The 20,004-nt window shown below is 34.9% G+C and overlaps 1 protein-coding gene across 1 annotated transcript in view; it reads right to left on the reverse strand.

Moving 5' to 3' along the window:
• Positions 1 to 20,004, reverse strand: part of CDH19 (cadherin 19) — a 105,193-nt gene that overhangs the window by 14,766 nt on the left and 70,423 nt on the right. The window lies entirely within an intron of this gene.

The following is a 20,004-nucleotide window of genomic DNA, read 5'->3' on the forward strand; positions in this document are numbered from 1 at the left end:
TCAGTTTGTTGCCTGAGATTAAGAATTCCTCATATCAGTGAGGTCATATGATACATGTCTTTCTCTGATTGACTTATTTCGCTCAGCATGACACCATCCAGTTCCATCCATGTTGTTGCAAATGGCAAGATTTCACTCCTTTTGATGCTTGCATAATATTCCATTGTGTGTGTATATATATATATATATATATATATATATATATATATATATATATATATATATGAATGGATAAAGAAGACATGGTATATATACCATGTCTTCTTTATCCATTCATCTGTCGATGGACATCTTGGCTTTTTCCACAGTTTGGCTATTGTGGACACTGCTGCTATAAACATTGGGGTGCACATACCCCTTCTGATCCCTACATTTGTTTCTTTGGGGTAAATAGCCAGTAGTGCAATTGCTGGGTCGTATGGCAGCTCTATTCTCAACTTTTTGAGGAACCTCCATACTGTTTTCCAGAGTGGCTGCACCAGCTCGCATTCCCACCAACAGCGTAGGAGGGTTCCCCTTTCTCCGCATCCCCGCCAACATTTGTCGTTTCTTGACTTGTTAATTTTAGCCATTCTGACTGGTGTGAGGTGGTATCTCATTGAGGTTTTGATTTGGATTTCCCTGATGCTGAGTGATGTTGAGCACTTTTTCATGTGTCTGTTGGCTATTTGGATGTCTTCTTTGGAAAAATGTTTGTTCATGTCTTCTGCCCATTTCTTGATTGGATTATTTGTTCTTTGGGTGTTGAGTTTAAGAAGTTCTTTATACATTTTGGATACTAGCCCTTTATCTGATATGGCATTTGCAAATATCTTCTCCCATTCTGTCGGTTGTCTTTTGGTTTTATTGACTTTTTTTTTTTTTTTTTTTTTTTTGCTGTGCAAAAGCTTTTTATCTTGATGAGTTCCCAGTAGTTCAATTTTGCCCTTGCTTCCCTTGCCTTTGGCGATGTTTTGGAGCAAACAGGTAATACAGTTTGAGTCTGTTTCTTTACCTGAACAGTAGATATCAAGGAAATATCCCTCCAGTATTAGTTGAGGAATACATTTTTGAATAAGATTACAAACTATAAATTGAAATATGAACTATAAATCAGCGTACAGGTATTGAGTATTAATTGATATGTTATCAATTCCTCTGAATGTGCTTAACAAAAAATTTCTTTCAATAGAAACACGTTAAACAAAAAGTGAGAATTGCAATAAATTAATTCATGGGAGGATTTTTAAAATTTCACCTAAGTTGCTTGCTTATGTAGTTATTCTAGGTATTTGTACTTTGCATCAAGCTACAGATGTGAATTACTGTCAAGAAATACTGTCAACAAATTTGAAGAAGACTGTCTCCTTTTGTACCACTCCACTGAAGAAATTATACAAAATTAGACTTGTTTAGATAAAATAAAGGATTCAAAAAGGCTGTTGAGTATCTGGTCAAAAGGTCAAAGTAGTAACTAATACAATAATCAAACTAGAGCTAACAAGAAAATCTAGTCTCTAGTCTCTGTTTTCTTTCTTTGTTTAGCATGTTATTAGGAGAAAAATGTTGAGAAGCTCATGGTATTTTAATATCATGGTCTGGACAGAAGCAGAGATACTATAAGTTTCCAAAAAGGACTTTTTTAACCAAATTATATGTATTTAAGTATCATAGATACGTAATGTTTTGCCATTTACTTACAGATATCTACTTATATTCAGTTAAAAATTTTATTTTCTTAAATTTTTATCTCAGTATATATTTCATTTCTTTTGTTAAATTAATTTTTAAAACAAACCTTATAAAATTCATATAAAATCATCATATATAAACAAAAAATAAATTATAAAATTATCTGACTAATATCCCAAAGGTATCCATTCAGCAAGTATTTCATTGGTATTTGGAGCACCCCAAGCCATCTCAGGCCCTGGGGGTGAAACGGGCCAGGACCAAGTGTCTCCGTCACCACTCTTGACATTCTAGTGGAGTAGAGGGACATAATACCTAAAGCAGAGAAGAAAAGTGCAGACTAAAACACCCAATATTTGGGGGTTAGAGGACCTGGCATCTAAACAAAAATTAGAGTATACTTCAGAGGTGAGCAGTGGTGATATCATGAATGTTCTAGAAGGGCATATTACAGAGTTTGTACTTTATACTGACGTCCACTCACAAGTTCTAAATTGGAAAAAACATGATTTTATTTTTTATTTAGGATCCCATAATCCAAATGATTGGGAAAAATCTGCATTTTAGAATGTTCATTCTGAAGACATCCTTAGTGTGAATGTGGAAATAGGGAACCTAGTGAACAAGTTGTTGCCACAATCCAGGGGAGCACTCAGTTTGTACTCAAAACCTCCTGATGTGATCTATAAAGACAAGAACTCACATTCTGTAACATTCTGTTACAGAATGTGAGTTCTTTTTAATAGAAATGTACAGAATGTGAGTTCTTTTTAATAAGAAATTATATGGAAGTTGCTGAAGTGTTTACATAAACTAAAGATGGTAACAACATGCTCTCAGGTGAAGATATCATTTCCCAGGCTCCAAATTTCCCACAGGGAAAGTTGTTATCGCCAAAGTAACATTTCACCATTTCTAAGAGGACACAAAATATATTCTTCGGACTACTGTCCCACCACTAAAAACAGACTGCCATGGAAATTGTCCACATGCCTTCAGACTTAACTGATAAAAATAACTAATGAGCAACAACTGTGGGTGTATCCCTGCGTGTGGGCCATGAGACTGGATAACGAGAAGTTTGATTTTATAGGAGCATCCTTCAGCAGAACTGTTCATGGTTCACTCCGGAAGATGTGTTGAGTCCCTGGTAGGGTCTCAAGAGTGAGGATAGAGTAAAACTGACCTATTGCAGGGGTACTTAGGCGATGGAACCAAGAGAATTAGTGATTGATTGGATATGAAGAATACAAGAGTAGAATGAATTAAAGATGATGTCCACACATCCTTCTTGCACAACTTGGTGAGTTGCAGTAATTTTGCAAGGGATGTTGAAAAAAAACAAAAAAATGGGGCAGGCTTGGAAGACAATTTGGTGTAACGTTCGGGCATATAGATAAAAGTCTCTAATTGGGCATACAACTTGAAATACAGGAGAAAAAACTGGCATAAAGATCTAGAAGTCATTTGAATATGAACTTTAATTAAGACATAGGTGTGACTGAAAGCAAAGAGAGTGATTTTGAAAAAGAATAAAATAAAAGGTCAGGACACAAGAAAGAAAGGAGGCGAGAAGAAAACCAGATTATAATGCAGGACCATGGAAATTTAGGCAACAGAAAATTTTTACATGGAGACAATGTCAATGTCTTTACATTAGAATATTTTTATGAAAGAATCTAAAAATCGCTGATATCATACTTTATTTCTGGAAAAGATATTTGATATCAGTTAAGATAATGGGAATCATTAATCTGAAAAATTAGAACTATTTCCACCAAACAGGAAAGGCAAATTGCCCTGATGTCAGCTCATTTATTATATTCATTCTGCAAACCACTGAGCACTCTCTCTCTCCTCTCCTCCCCACCCTGGGCATTTACACCCTAAGAACAAAAACAAAAATTCTGTTTATCCATGTAGATCATTAAGGAAGTGCCTGATTTTCTCCAGAATGGAGTGAAATTATTCTGGGATTTTGATTTTCTATGATGAATGTATTACCTATCCAAAGCAGATAGACACTTTTTAATTTGTCATCCTGCCCAGTAATTAAGCCTGTGGGAAATAAGATCAAGAATGACCTTCACAGTAGGGTGTCTGGGTGGCTCAGTTGGTTAAGTGCTGGACTCTTGGTTTCCGCTGAGGTCACGAGATTGATACCCATGTGGAGCCCCGCCTGGGGCTCCGAGCTTAGGGAGAAGGTTTGCTTGAAGATACCCTCCCTCTGCCTCCCCCACTACTTGGGCTCTCTCTCTCTCTCTCTCTCACACACACACACATAAATAATCTTTTTTTAAAAAAAAAGAATGATCTTAACAGTATGAGAAAACATAAAATATTTCCTTACTGATTTTCAATTTATTACATGTGAAAATGATAGTATTTTGTATATATTGTGCAGATATGCATTAAATTATTTCTGCTTCTTTTTAAAAATTTTTAAACTTAAGAACATTTAACATGAGATCTACCCTCTTAACAAGTTTTTAAGTGCACAATGCCACATTGTTAACTCTAGGCACTGGGTGGTGCAGCAGATTGCTAGCACTTATTACTCATCTTGCATAACGGGAACTTTATACCTGTTGAACACCAACTCTCCATTTTTTATATTTTTAAATGTGACTCCATGAAAATTTAAAATTCCATCATATTTATTTGGCAGCTCGGCACTAGATCTCGTTTTCTCGACTAAATATCCTTCTTATCAGTAATTTTTTATGTGTATTTTACATATCATTGTATGGACCTGAGCTTCAGAAGACTATGAAGTGGTAGTGTGAAAGCAGAGATTTCTTCCTCATCATTGTTTTAAAGTATGCTACCACACGTGTTTCAGTATCAAGCGACATTTTGACTATTGATTTGAGTGCTAGTATTATCATTTTATTCTTACTATATTTATTATGGCTGCATTTTATCTTGGTTTATTTGTTACCCTGAATTTAAGTTTTAATTATGTCAAAGGGCTTCTTAGCATCACCAAATGAAAAGTTTATGTGTATCTTTTTGTTCCTTTGAGATATTGATATAATGGAAAATATTAATAGACTTTAAAATACTGTTTTGTTTTTCTCCTTAAAGACACTTTTCTTTCCATTCTGTGTATCACCATTTAGTACCTTCATAAATTGTTTTTAATTATAATTTACATATAATGCTTACAGCCATATTCTTATTAATCTTTTTGTGTTTATGTTTGCAGGTGTTTAATTTTATCACTTTTCTATGAGTAAAGCCACTTAAAGTAATTTGAGGAGCGCCCCCCCCCTTTGTTTCGAATGCTTTGGGAAAGTTTATATAGCATGGGGATTAGTAGTCAGTAATAATTTTGACTTCTTGGCCTAAAATATTCTCAATAATATTAGTGATTTTTCTTTGAATCTCTGTTATTATTTTCTTATGCCATTTCTTTTGCATTTTATTATCTTTTATTGCAGCAAATGATTTTGAACTTTTATTTTGAAATAACTGTAGATACTCAGAAAATTTAAAAAACAGTGCAAAGAGCATTTTAAATACTTCTTTCAGCCAAACCAATGGTTATATCTGACATAACTGTAGTACAATATCAATTTCCCGGAAATGGAAATGGGTATAAAATACTGTTAAATAGATAATATAATTTATTCAGTTTTCCCATGTTCATACGTCCACGTGTGTGTGTCTGAGTGTGTGTGTGTGTACGTGTGTGTGTTGGCATATGTGTGTGTAACTCAAACAGTTTGATCTCATGTAAAGACTGGTGTCTTTACATCCAATCAGAATACAGAAGAGTTTTGTTACCACATGTATGAACTCCTTCATATTACTCTTTCTTGTCACACTTAGTCCCCACTCCTTCCCTTGTTCCTTGGCAACCACTAATTCCTTCTCTGTCTCTTACAGTTTTGACTTTTAGAGGATTTACTATAAATGGAATCGTGGAGCATGTAAGGTTTAGGGTGTTGCTGTTTTCACGAAACATAATGCCTTTGAGATTCATTCATAATCTGTTCCTTTTATAGCCAGGTGGTATTCCATTTTATGGATGTATCAGCACTTTGTTTAATCATTCCTCTGGTGACTGACATGTGGATTATTTTGTTTTTGGCTATTATGAATAAGGTTGCCATGAATATTTTTATGTGGACATAAGTATTTCTCTGACATGTGTGCAACACCCTGCCCAAACGATATTAGGTTGTACAATAAGTATACATTTAGTTTTATAATAAACTGTCAAATTATTATTCATTTTTTATTTCCACCTCCTCTCTTCCCTGATGTCTATGGGTGGTGTTATTCTAACCATTCTGATAGGTGTGTAGTAATAGTTCATTGAAATTTTAAACCGCATTGTCCAAATAACTAATGATGTTCAACACCTTTTCACGTGCACTTTTGCTTTCTCTATAACCTCTTTGTGAAATGTCTTGTCATGTCTTTTGCCCATTTATTGGATTATTTATTGTGTTACTGTTGAGTTTTAGGAGTTCCTTGTAAATTCCAGATGCAAATCCTTTGAGTAATCTTTGGTTTTCAAATATTTTCTTCCAACCTGTCGGTCGTTTCTTTAATCCTTTTAACAGGGATTTACACATTTTAAAATTTTTATAAAGTCAAATTAATACCTTATTTTTGTTATGGATTGGGACCTTCATGATATATCTAAGAACTCTGTCTAGTCACAGAGAATAGGTTTTTCTCCTGCGTTTACTTCTAGAAGTTTTATAGTTTTAAGTTTATGTATAAATCTATGATACATTTTGAAATAACTTTTGTATAAGGTCTGAGCTTTAGGTGGAATTTTCTATTTCTTCCCTATGAATATCCAGTTGCTCCAGCAAAATTTTCTGAAAAGACTAGAGAATTTATATGTATCTTTGCATTTGTTCTGCAGTACTTTTCATGTCATCTAGATTTTCAAATTTATTAGAACACACAAATATTTTATTATCAAATGAGTTTTTTTACTTCTATTGATCTAATTATTATCTCTTTTGTTTTGATTTGCAAACTCAAAGGTATCATTTTTCTTGTACTACAAATAACAGTTTTGAAATTAAATAATCTGGTCGACAAAGAAAGAAGTATTTAATTACTCTAAGAAAAAATAGTGGCAATTGCAATTTATTGAGTATTGCTCCAGAAATTTAAGAAGCAACAACTTAATCTATTTCAAACCAATCAAAAATAAATCAATAATCTGACAAAATCAAAAGTCCCAATCAGAAAACAAAACCAACCTGAATTAATGTTTATATTGAAGTTTGTAACTTTTTAATCTTTATTTTATAAGTAATCGATTCCTTTAAGCATGGGATAAAAAATATTAATCTCTTTCCACCCTTATCTGTGTTGAGAGTTTTGTTTCTGCGCAACATCAAGTATCTACACACCTTGTCGCTCATTTAGAATACCTTTAGAAGGGAATGAGCCCCATGTTAAGAATTTGTAAGATTTCTCTTAACTGTTCATTTTAACAGTAACAAAATTAACTTTTAACAAAGGCCAATTCTCACTTAATAGAATTTTATCTTTACTAACTCGTTTTTTTTAAAGATTTTATTTATTTATTTGACACAGAGAGAGAGACACAGTGAGAGAGGGAACACAAGCAGGGGGAGTGGGAGAGGGAGAAGCAGGCTTCCCGTGGAGCAGGGAGCCCGACTGGGGCTCGATCCCAGGACCCTGAGATCATGACCTGAGCCGAAGGCAGATGCTTAACGACTGAGCCACCCAGGCACCCCTCGTTACCAAATCCTTATAAGATAGGGCAAAAAAATCTTTCTTTTTCAAATGAGGAGATTGGTATTTAGTGTGGTTAGATCATCATCTAATTTCGGAAGTGTGGGTGGTAGTAAAATTCTCTTGTAACTATACCAGTCAATTTTTCTGTTATTGCTGTTTATTGTTTTTGATGTTTCATTCCTAAATGAGGGGAATTATAGTTGAATTAAAACCCATGGTTTTCTACATATGTGATTTTTTGACAATAATGAAGAATACCAATTAACCCATACAATGCCCCCAAATTAATACCAGAAAACAAATGTTCATTGCAATCCTCTCTAAAGTATCCCTTGTGTCTCTAAAAACTGGGACAAAATAAACATATAAAAAAACAAGGAGAACATTTGAAGAATAATAAAGGGGACAAAAATTGGGGCGCCTGGGTGGCTCAGTTGGTTAAGCGACTGCCTTCGGCTCAGGTCATGATCCTGGAGTCCCTGGATCGAGTCCCGCATCGGGCTCCCTGCTCAGCGAGGAGCCTGCTTCTCCCTCTAACCCTCCCCCCTCTCATTTACACTCTCTCTCTCATTCTCGCTCTCTCAAATAAACAAATAAACCTTTAAATGAAAAAAAAGGGGGACAAAAATTATTTCCCTATTCTGTCAATTTTTCTCAAATGGTAAAGAGGTAAATTCACATTCACACAGATACATTCAGTTATCACTGGAAAGCTGTGTGTTTTGTATTGCTTAAGACTAAATTAGAAGTTTAGTTGATAACATCACTCAAAAAAAAAAAAGAGAGAGAGAGAGTAGACTGAGTTATAAATACCTGTCTTTCCTTGACTCTGGTCACTTTGGGGCCAAGAATGATAATTAGCTGGAAAAAATGACTTATTGTTTAGCTTTCTAATATTCTATTTTTTTAGGTTTTATTTATTTGTCCGAGAGAGAGAGAGAGAGAGAGAGCAGAAGCAGAGGGAGCAGCATGCAGAGGGAGAAGAAGGGTCCCCTCAGAACAAGGCATCCAATGCGGGACTCTATCCCATGACCATAGGATTATGACCTGAGCTGAAGGCAGACGCTTAACAAACTGAGCCACACAGGCATCCCAATAGGAAGCTGCTGGGAGGGCATTTTTTTTTTTTTTTAAGATTTTATTTATTTGACAGAGAGAGAGAGAGAGCACAAGCAGGCAGAGCTGCAGGCAGAGGGAGAGGGAGAAGCAGGCTCCCCACTGAGCAGAGAGCCTGATGCAGGGCTACAACCTAGGACCCAGGGATCAGACCTGAGCCAAAGGCAGACACTTAACCAACTGAGCCACCCTGGTACCCCATAGATTTCTAATATTCTAATGCATTCAAGCAGTGTCCAATATCCCCAAATAAATTGGTCATTAAGACATTACTATTTTGAAAAAAAAAGAAGAAATTATCAGTTTGGGAAGAAACAGGCAAAATTCTATCTAAAACAATAAAAAATATTGTATATAATAGGACATTGTTTTAAGACATACAGATCTTTATTGAAATGCATTTGGAAAATTTTAAATTGTTTTAAAATGTTACAGTTTTGGCCTCCCCATTTATTCATAGATTTATATTATAAAAAGTGAACCAGCATAGCTCATGGGCAATCTTATAAAGTCTCACACACATAGTCACATCACAAGCTTTAAAAAACAAGTTTCACAATTCAAAGTGTCTTGCCCTAATTATTTGCAAATACGAATTTTAAAAATCTGATAATCTTGATGCTAAAATGAAGGTAATGAGGGAGAGTGTTGCTTTTAGAGAATAACATCGATTGTTCTGAAACTAATTGCCTCAAATTGTGTGACTTCAAGACTCATTAATCTGGTTGTTCTAATAATCTCGGAGCCAATTTCAAAGACTCTTTTTCTTTTCATTCAGTTTAAGGTGCTTTATTAGGTAATTGGCATCCCCAAGCATCCTTTACTTTGGTTGTTATTCCTAAATTAAGATATTCTACATGGTCACATTTTATTTTATACTCATTTTGACACATTTACTTTGTTAGTATTTCTTGTTTTTAGTTTAAAGATTTTATTTATTTATTTGACAGAGAGAGACACAGCGAGAGAGGGAACACAAGCACGGGGAGTGGGAGAGGGAGAAGCAGGCTTCCCACAGAGCAGGGAGCCTGATGTGGGACTCCATCCCAGGACCCTGGGATCATGACCTGAGCCGAAGGCAGACACTTAACAACTGAGCCACCCAGGTGCCCCACTTTGTTACATACTCATAAATAATTTATTAAAGATGTTTTCTATAAATCCCAATTTATTAAAAATGCCCACTCCATAAGAATATTAGTAGTAAATATTATATTTTAAAAGACTAATAGAATGTGGTTTCTTGATTAAAATAAATATTATGCTAATTTTTAGGAAAGCACATTTTAGAAAATGATTTGGGTAAACTCAATAGGATAAACATCTACTACAGAAAACATTCACATTAAGAAATAATTAAGATGTCATCTGTAATGGATACAAAGCACTTATATATTTCTTCATTGACAAGCTCTCTCATACTACTTCTGAAAGATCTCAACATCAATACCAAGGAACCAGCTGTTAAACAAGATGATTTCTCATCAAACAGCAAGTACTACTGTATGTTAATAACAGAATGACTTTTTCAGGTTTTTGCAGTAGCTATTTCCCCATCTATCTTTTGTCTTTATTTTTAATTAAAATTTACCAATAAAGCCAAAAAGGTATAGAGTATATGAATATAGCTATTTGTAATTGAAAATATTTTTTTGTTTCAAGTTTTTATTTAAATTCTAGTTAGTTAACATATAGTGTAATATTGGTTTCAGAAGTAGAATTTAGTGATTCATCACTTACTTTTAATACCCAGTGCTCATCCCAACAAGCACCCTCCTTAATACCTATCACTCTTTGAGCTGATCCCCTGCCCACCTCCCTCCTTCCATCCTCAGTTTGTTCTCTATAGTTAAGTCTCTTTTTTTAAGATTTATTTATTTATTTGAGAGAGCGAGAATGAGAGAGCGAGAGTGTACATGGAGGGAGGGTCAGAGGGAGAAGCAGACTCCCTGCTGAGCAGGGAGCCCGATGTGGGACTCGATCCCGGGACTCCAGGATCATGACCTGAGCTGAAGGCAGTCGCTTAACCAACTGAGCCACCCAGGTGCCCATAGTTAAGTCTCTTATGGTTTACTTCCCTCTCTTTATTCTCCCTTCCCCTGTGTTTATCTGTTTTATTTCTTAAATTCCAGATATGAGTGAAATCATATGATGGGTGCTTGTCTTTCTCTGACTTGTATTGCTTAGCATAATACATTCTGTCTCCATCCATGTCATTACAAATGGCAAGATGTCATTCTTTTTGATGGCTAATATTCCATTATATACCACAACTTTCTTTTTTTGAGAGGGAGAGAGGAATGGAAGAGGGAGAGAGAATCTCAAGCAGGCTCCACATCCAGCACAGAGCCTTATACAAGATTGGATCTCACAACCCTGAGATCATGAACTGAGCCAAAATCAAGAGTTGGAAGCTTAAGTGACTGAGCCACCCAGATGCCCCTACCACATCTTCTTTATTCATTCATCAGTTGATGAACATTTGGGTTCTTCCATATTTTGGCTATTGTTAATCATGCTGCTATAAACATCAGGGTGCATGTGCCCCTTTGAATCAAATTTTTGTATTCTTTGGGTAAATACCTAGTAGTGCAATTGTAGGGCTGTAGGATAGTTCTGTTTTTAACTTTTTTGAGGAACCTCCATACTATTTTCCACAGTGGCTGCTGGAGTTTGCATTCCCACCAATAGTGTAAGAGGGTTCCCCTTTCTCCAAATACTCGCCAACACCTGTTGTTTCCTGTGTTGTTAGTTTTAGTCATTCTGACAGGTGTGAGGTGGTATCTCATTGTCATTTTGATATGTATGCAACTGAAAAGATTTACTAAATTTGACACTGCTTACAAGCACTGTATTTTTTGTACAATTTGCTTTTGCATTCTGTCTACTGTGATAGCTTCTAATGTTTAGGATAGTTTTTTTTTTTTTTTTCTCTTTTTGGTATTGTTACCTTTAAAGATTGTCCATATTAAGTCAATCATATTTAAGGTTAGAGAGTTCTGTACTACTCCTAGGATTTATGTCTCTATTAGAAATTTAAAATATTTGGTTTAAAAAAGCATTATTTGCCATAACTTTGTATAGTTGTACACATATGTATGTGTATTGATGCACACATGCAACACATATGACAGAACTAGCCCAACTAGTTAACGATAAGTGGGATTATCATTTGCAATTTGAGGGAAAATTATTTACCTTTGAATACTTATATTTCTAATTAAAGAAAACCTTCTGAAAAATTATCATATCCATGTTTCTCTAATGTACATTAATTATAAACAACTGAAGAAAATAAACAAGAAATAAAAAACTGTGTTGAAGTTACCCTTGGAGTGGTCTTCAACATTACTGAAAATAAAAGAGAAAACAGGAGAGCTATAAAATGAGAGCAAGAGAGAAAGAGAAAGCAGGATTTTTCTTGGTTTTCTGGGATTAGTATCCCAATTTTATTTACTGACCATTCCATCTGTATTTTCTGCAATATTCCACTAAAATATCACAGAATGTTAGGAAAATGGCTGCTTCCAAATCTGAGGTAGAAAATATAGAAGATGAGCTTATGTATCAGTCTGGGTCTAATTGAGGGATAGGAAGCACACAGTTATTTAAAAGGCAGAATATTAATATTAAGAATTATTAAGCTATAATAGCAGAGTAACTATAAAGATGTAGTGAGAACTCCAAAGAGTACTCGGAAGTTCAGTGAAATTATCTAAAGACACAAATATGGAGGGTAGGCCCTCTCCCCAAGTCAAGCTTTAGATCTCCTTGGAGAACGTGTGGTTGCGGCATCTTGTTTTCAGGACAAAGGAGTTCACTGGGTTGCCTCGGTCAGAGCTAGTCCACAGTCTCCAGGCAAGCGGAACAATCCTCCAGGGTGCAAGTATGTGGGTGGACAGAGATGCAGACTGAGTTGGGAGGCCCCTGGAGGTACAAGGCCTGAAGCTCACAGCACCCATACTGGGAAGGCTGCAAACTCCACCAGGACTGGGACGGAGTTGTATGGTTGCTGAGGGAATGAGGGAATGTACCTTTGGGGCATTTGGGGCTATACTTGTGGCTGGATAAAGCACCACATACGTCTTCACACTGACCAACTCTAGAGGATGAGAAAGGCAAAAATAAACATGCTACACACAGGACCAGGAAGAGAAGACCTTTTCCTTCTTCAATGTTCATTCCATGCCTTCCTTTGACAATGCTCAACACTACATTCGCAATAAGAGAAATGCTCCAAAGGGACCAATCCATTATCAAAGTATCATGGAACAGGTACTTTTTAAGGAGGTACTGAAGGATGAATGTGAAGCAAGAGAGCAGTAAATTAATAAGTGGCAAAGCCTAGAACATATTGCTGTACCAGAAACGATGAAAGCAATCAAAGACAAAGACTAATAGGTCATGTCTAAAGTACACAGAAACTGATACAAATGTCTCAAGATCTATTTTTCTTACCATTCTTTGTCCATTTATAATTCCCTTTGTGATGTAGATTGCTTACATTTTTTTCTTTTGTTTCTATTTGTGTATGTGTATGTATGTGTGGGTAAGCCCATGTGTGCATGCCTTAAACTACGTGGCGCCATGTTTTTTGAGCATCAGAGAGGCCTGTTCCTTTGTAGAGTGTTGAGGGGAAGGAGAGAATGTGGGAGAAGAAAGAAGGACCTTCACTTTGGGATGTTTAATATAAACAAATTCACACCAAATTCCATCTTCCTTGGCACAAAGTCTCCCTCAGGTTTTGCTATTATGAAGTTTTATATTCCCTACCCCAACATTTTCTAAATTATTTTTTCATTTTAGCAATTTATTTGGGGGTATCTCAGGCCAGGAGGTGCATCATCGAAGGTTCCTCATTTCTCTACATTGCATTCACTTCTCATTCTTCAGTCCAGAGAAGAGATTCTTTCCTCTCCGCTTACATACCCAAATTTCCTGTTTATCTGGAGAAGTGTATGCTGTTTCTGCATCTTTCCTTGGTTTAGTCAAGAATTCATACTATGTGACATGTATATTTCCCAATTTGTGTTTTGATGGTGTAGCCGCTTTCTTATTTTATTAATAGACTATTCATTCCTTATTTTTAAATAGAGTAAAATGCATTTCCTCTGAATGTCTAAACAGAATGCTCTTAATGTTTTGCTTATAGGCACCATTAAATTAAAAATAATTATGTCGTCCGCATAAAAACCATTTAAGTTACACAAGATATGCTTTATTATCTTTTAAAGCAAATATTTTTTGAAAGCTTATTCTATTAGGCTGTAATGTTCACACATTACTATCTAAGTTTTAGAAATGAATAAGAGATTAAGAGTACTTTTGAAAGTTTTTAATGTCACTCTGGGAGGTATATATTGATAACAGGTGCTTGGTTTCGACTGTACTTGAAGGAAGCCTATTAAATAAATTTCAAACCAGAAATTACAGCCCAACTCAATCTGATTCCACATGTAACATCTGAGGAAACATGGTACAAACAATGACAATCCAGGAGCCATGATAGTCCTAACACTCACCCAATAAATAAGGCATCACCCACCATGTGTCAGGAAGCAAATATCGATGGTAATGTTGGATATCTTGGCAGCACTCAAATAATCTGTACATTGATTTCAATTCATAAACCACAGCATCTCTAGCAATGTGAGTGGGAATTTTTGGATTCCCCTTGGATTGGAATGGAGGAACATTATAGGTAGCCATGCTGTGTATCATTTTTTTCAGATACTTAAAGACCTTGGACAAACTTCTAAATTTGATAGTGACATCTATGAGTCCCCTGACTTATTTGATGATCTGTGGCCTTCCTCCTTAAAGGACATGGATTATGAAATAGCACTAACCAGTGTGATTTATTCTGAGTTTGAGCCATACATCTCCCAGAAAGGAGGTGAAATTCAGTTGTATCGATTTCATTTTTATTTTTGCCCTTAAAATTGTAGGTGTAATTAATTTATTAGTACAAAAATTAAAAAGAAAATTTTTTCTATTTGTTTTTGTATTGTGCAAATAATCTAAGGACGGCTAGTCTTTATAATTATCAGGGCATAGTTAAAATAAGCATCATTCTTGGAGATAGATACAAATTATAATCCTCGCTCACTCATAAGCTATATGATGTTGAAAGAGTTACCTAAACTTTTTGAGGCATAATATGCACATCTGTAAAATTATAAAAAGTATAGCATGTCATAGATTTCCCATAGAGCTTTTTTTTTTTAAGGTCTTTGTGTTTTTTTTTTTTTAAAGATTTTATTTATTTATTTATTTGAGAGAGAGAATGAGAGAGAGAGAGAGCATGAGAGGGGGGAGGGTCAGAGGAAGAAGCAGACTCCCTGCTGATCAGGGAGCCCGATGTGGGACTCAATCCCGGGACTCCAGGATCATGACCTGAGCCGAAGGCAGTCGCTTAACCAACTGAGCCACCCAGGTGCCCCCCATAGAGCTTTGTTTGTAAACTCTGAGCGAGTCGCACAAAAACTTCATGCCACTACATCCAATAGATATCTTTCTTCCTCAGCAAAGTTCAGCTGTCAATATGTCTTTAAATTTTGTTGCATCAAAATTAATATTTGAGTTTCTTTCTGAGCAGTTCTACCTATTTTTAAAGATTGATATTTCATTTTTTTATTCTTCGAAGTATTCCTGATAAGGAAATATTAACTTATTATTAAATAACTAAACTAATCTTTCCTTCAATTACTGAATGGGCACATTCTATAAACCTAGTATACATTCTAGGAACTTAGTGATATGATCCTTTTTATGCCTTGAGCATTGTGCTATTTCATCATCTTACAAATCATTTCATCATTACTCACAAACTTCTCCTAATGTCCTTTTAAAAGACTTACATGAAAATTGTAAGATGCATGGCCTAGAAGGATGAGATAATAATGAAATAAATCTTCCCTATTGCATCATTCTCCTCTTCCTCTTTTTAAATGTGTTGCTTAAAGTATTACATCATTGTTCAAAAAGATACCAAAAAATTGATACACTATCTTTTTAGTTTGATTTTATTTTCTCTTTAGAAACAGATGAAAATTCAAGATTTTTCATTTTACATTCATAATGTTAGAGGGAAAAAAATGACAGAGGAAGTAATTTCACAGTAGTGTGTGAATAGAAGATGAAAACCAAAAGCAGAAACCAGCACTATAGACTCAAGATGATGGTGAAACCGATCATGTAAAAAAAGGTTTGAGACAGAGTCTTCAGATGAAGATAAGACAGATGAATAGTCTCAAAATCAAGAATCAGCAAATGAACAATATGATTTTAAGGATAAAGGAAAAATATAGTAATCATCCTTTTAGTCACTCAACAGGAAGGACTTCATCACACGATATTTTGCGATAAGAATCTGGGCTGTTCTGTTTTGCTAAAAATAAATGTGACAGTATTTTTTCATCTTTTATAAATGTTTTGCACCAAAATCTACTTGATTTATCTTGCAAATGGAAAACTGCTGAAGGCAGAATGTATCTAAATGTCACCGGAAGGAAGCGAATGCAATAGGATTTTTCTTTTTAACTAGATTGATTATTATTTGCTGTTTATAAATCTAAAGATTAAATGCTTTGCAATCATGGAGCAAAGAAGACAGCCATTCTTTCTTCAACAAAAATATGAGCTGTAAAGGATATTTTAAACTTCTCAAAGTGTTACATACTGACAAGTACGTATTTGGCAGGTTTACATTTTGCTAACATTTGACCAAGAACACCCTAGCGTTCCCCTTAGCCTGACTCAATTTTAGACAGGTTTCTTCTTAACTAGAAGCTCCTGACCTCCATTTTCTCTGACCAATTACAAGAGACATTTTCTCAGGGCAAATTCTTTCTCTGCCCCTTTGTAATGTAGATAAATCTCCCAAACTCTTTCAATTTTGTGAGGTAGGGTGGTCTTTCTCAAAAGCCTGAACACCATCCTTTTGATATGTAGACATCAAGCAAGACAGGACCCCTATCAGGCAGTGTCTATGGGAAGGTAGGAGCCTAACTTCTCTAAGAGCCAGTTACACAGCTGGCCTAATCACGCTGGTCAACCTCCCCTTCCCCACACGTGTCCTCCAGTACTTTTTCACTAGCTCAGCCCAGCATTTAAAAACTCTCCTGAACTTTGTTTCAACGGAGTTAAGTTCATTTGTCTCCCCTTTTGCAACGGTCTTGACCTTTATTGCAATCATCTGAATAACATCTTCCTTGCCTTTCCTAACAAGTGCCCAGTGCAATTTCTCTTTGCCACATTTTAGTCAAGTTGTTTTGCACTGTCATTTTATTTATATAGCTGTGAATAACTTACAAAATCACATATTTTTAAAGAGTAAATTTGACCATATGGTAAACTGTGAGGATGATTTTTTTTTTTTTTTTCTTTCCTGGAATAGTGGGAATTCAGTCTATGGACACGTCCTCCTCAAGAACTGTTGCATTCATGCGTGTCCACACCAAAACTCTTGTTTCTCTCCTACGGTACTGGTCCCACCTACTCAGTGTACTCCGCGGGCTTCTCTTTCTTTACCGAATCCTTCAATAATGCTATTCCCAAAGGTTCTGTCCTATGTTCTTTCATAGTCTCACTTTTTATTTTCTTCCTGGGTGACATTACATATACTACAAATATTACCTACAAATATTCTAGTAAGTTTAACATCTTTATTGTTAAATTCAAGAGGATCTTTTCTTTTCTACTTTTACCTGACCTGTAAGCAGCAAATAAAACAGATAATAACCCCCCTCCTTGGAATACTTTTTTTTTTTTTTTTTTTAGTTCCTCTGTTACCATACTCTCCTGGTTTGCTCCTTGCAGATTTTATTTTCTACTGTTTTTCGCCCCCCAAACACTAATACTGGAGTATCTGGGTCTCAGTGTTTAGACTGATTCTTGCCTCCATCCATGGTCTCTCTTTAAGGGATCTCATCACACTGCAACATTTTAAATATCACCTACAAGGCTAATAATTTCAAATGTATATCTCTAGAGAATTATAGAAAAATACTCTTCAAGAACTACTGTCTTCATGCTCTGTTCATTTATTCAACTAGTTATTATTGGGAACCACAGTGCATGTTGTCAACAATATAAAAATAAACCCACTCATTGTTCACAACTATCTTGGAATCTAGAAAACACGTGAAACTAGAAATGACTCATTTCAAAAAAATATAAGATCTATTCAAACTACGGATAGAGAGGCAACAAAATATAATGGTAACATGCATGGATTCTGATGCCAGCACTTGGGATAAAATATCTCTCTGTCTTTACTTAGGAAATAATTTCCCTGGGCCTCAGTTTATTCACCTGAAAAATGAGGCACATGATATATTTCCCTCACGTTTTTTTTTTGAGAACTTTTGAGAATTGGTTTAATGTTTATAATGTTGCTAGAATCATGCCTGGGATGTTGTGAATATATATTGGTTTAAAACAGTTTGATTATGTGGCATGTGAGTTCAGTTTTGCAGTGTAGTTAAAATTCCAACAGGAATCGACAGGGGCATTTCAGGAAGAAGGGTTGATATGAACAAATTCTAGAAACTTTAATTTATATTTTGAAAGACAAGCAATTCAGAGTGTGAATAGGAAATAATATGTGTGTGTGTGTGTGTGTGTGTATAAAAGCAAGATAGATACAATTGTGACCAAATCAAAGAGAGTGATAAATACCAGGCCATGAGTTTTGTACTTTTCTGTGCTGGTATTGGAAAATCCATTGAAGTTTTTGAGCAATGAAGTGAGAAAACCGCTGTAGGAAATGTCATCTGCTCTGCTCTTTGCTGTGAATTCATCTCTGCCTAATGCCCAAAGCCTCCTGTGATCATGGTATCACTGTCAGTGAGTAGAAAGTAGGAAAAAAATTCTCATTCTCAAAAAAGGGAGTATTCCACAATATTACAAATGCACCGACCTCTGAATTCTTGCCTATGAGCCAGAATCTGTGAAAAGAATGAATGATCCACTGAGTCAGTAAAGATCTTGAGTGGACTCTAAACCAATCAATAGTGGAGGGAGCTAATTCCTACTAGAAATGTAGATTTCCATCTTTTCACATGATGCAAAAGTTGAAAAAGGTTATTATACACATGATTAATTAGAGTGGTTATAAATAACTTGAGGAGTTAGAATAAAAGCTCCAATGTGATCAACAGAGTTAGGTAGCAGCATCCTTAGAAGTGTTTACCACATAGGGCTAGGGCACTGGTCTCAAGTCTCTTATATAAATGTGTTGCTTCCCAAATCTTCTGCCCATCTCAGCCCAGAGAAGAACACATCGAACATGCAACTTTATAGGGTAAGTGGACTTACCGCCCAAGACATTTATAAAAATAAGTGTAAATTAAGCCTATTTTTTTAAGTTTGGAAATAGGTTGTCTAACCCGGGGGGGAAGCACTCTGAATACAATCCACATTTATGCAAAGTGTATAAAATATTTAAATTTGACATATATAATTCTAATAATTATAATTATATGGTTTATATAATTATAATAATATATATTATATATAAATATGTAATATATATAATTATAATAATTATAAAATACAAGTCATCTTAAATATGTAATGTAATATGTAGAGATTTAGTAAATTGTGAGATGAATTATTTCCAAAATTATTTTAATTTTAAGCTTATTATATTTGTTGATGTGTCAGATAGACAGATGTGTTTGAAAAGTTTGAGAACATCAGATACGTTAAATTTCAAGTATATCATCTATTTATAATTCCAAGTTCAAAGAAATGTTTAAAGCCAGTTTCTATAGGAGTCATGGGTAGCAGGTCATTTGCATTCTGTTTTTGTGATTCCTTTATACCATATTTTCTGTCCATAGGTTTCTAAATTAATCTGGTTTTGGATCTAGGAGGCAGTGCCGCATGGTGGAGAGTCTCTGAAAGTTTTATATTAAGCTTTTACTTTATCAAAAACCTTGGGTCCTAACCAATTCAAATTAAGTCACTTAAGTTTAAATTCATTTGTATATTTATTATACTTTTATTATTATTTTAAACTTAGGAAATGCTTATAAGCAATATTTCAGAATTATTTCTGGAATACAATGTATTCTAAAATAAATACGGCCAAATGAATTTCACAAGACATTTTAAGAGCTACTAATCATTCCCATTATGTTACAGTTGAATATTCCATAAGGATTCAGGTATACTTCATTCTTAAAATATGCCTATTTCTTACCATAGTAAGTCTTTGAAAATAAAGCAAAATGTTGGCTACTATTATTTATTGGTAGAAAATTAAAGGTTCCATTTTTGTAAAATCCAAATTGTCTTCAACTAGCTTCATTGATAAATTCACTTCTATTGAGAATAATTGATTTCACAGTAAATATGTATGTATTCCTATATATACATATATACATACGTACATACACACATTCAGTATTCTGAAAACTAGTTTATATATCTTTAAAAATGTTTTATGACATTTATTAAGCTTCTACGATTTCA

The sequence above is a fragment of the Zalophus californianus genome, chromosome 14, assembly GCF_009762305.2.
Source record: "Zalophus californianus isolate mZalCal1 chromosome 14, mZalCal1.pri.v2, whole genome shotgun sequence".
NCBI lineage: Eukaryota > Metazoa > Chordata > Mammalia > Carnivora > Otariidae > Zalophus > Zalophus californianus.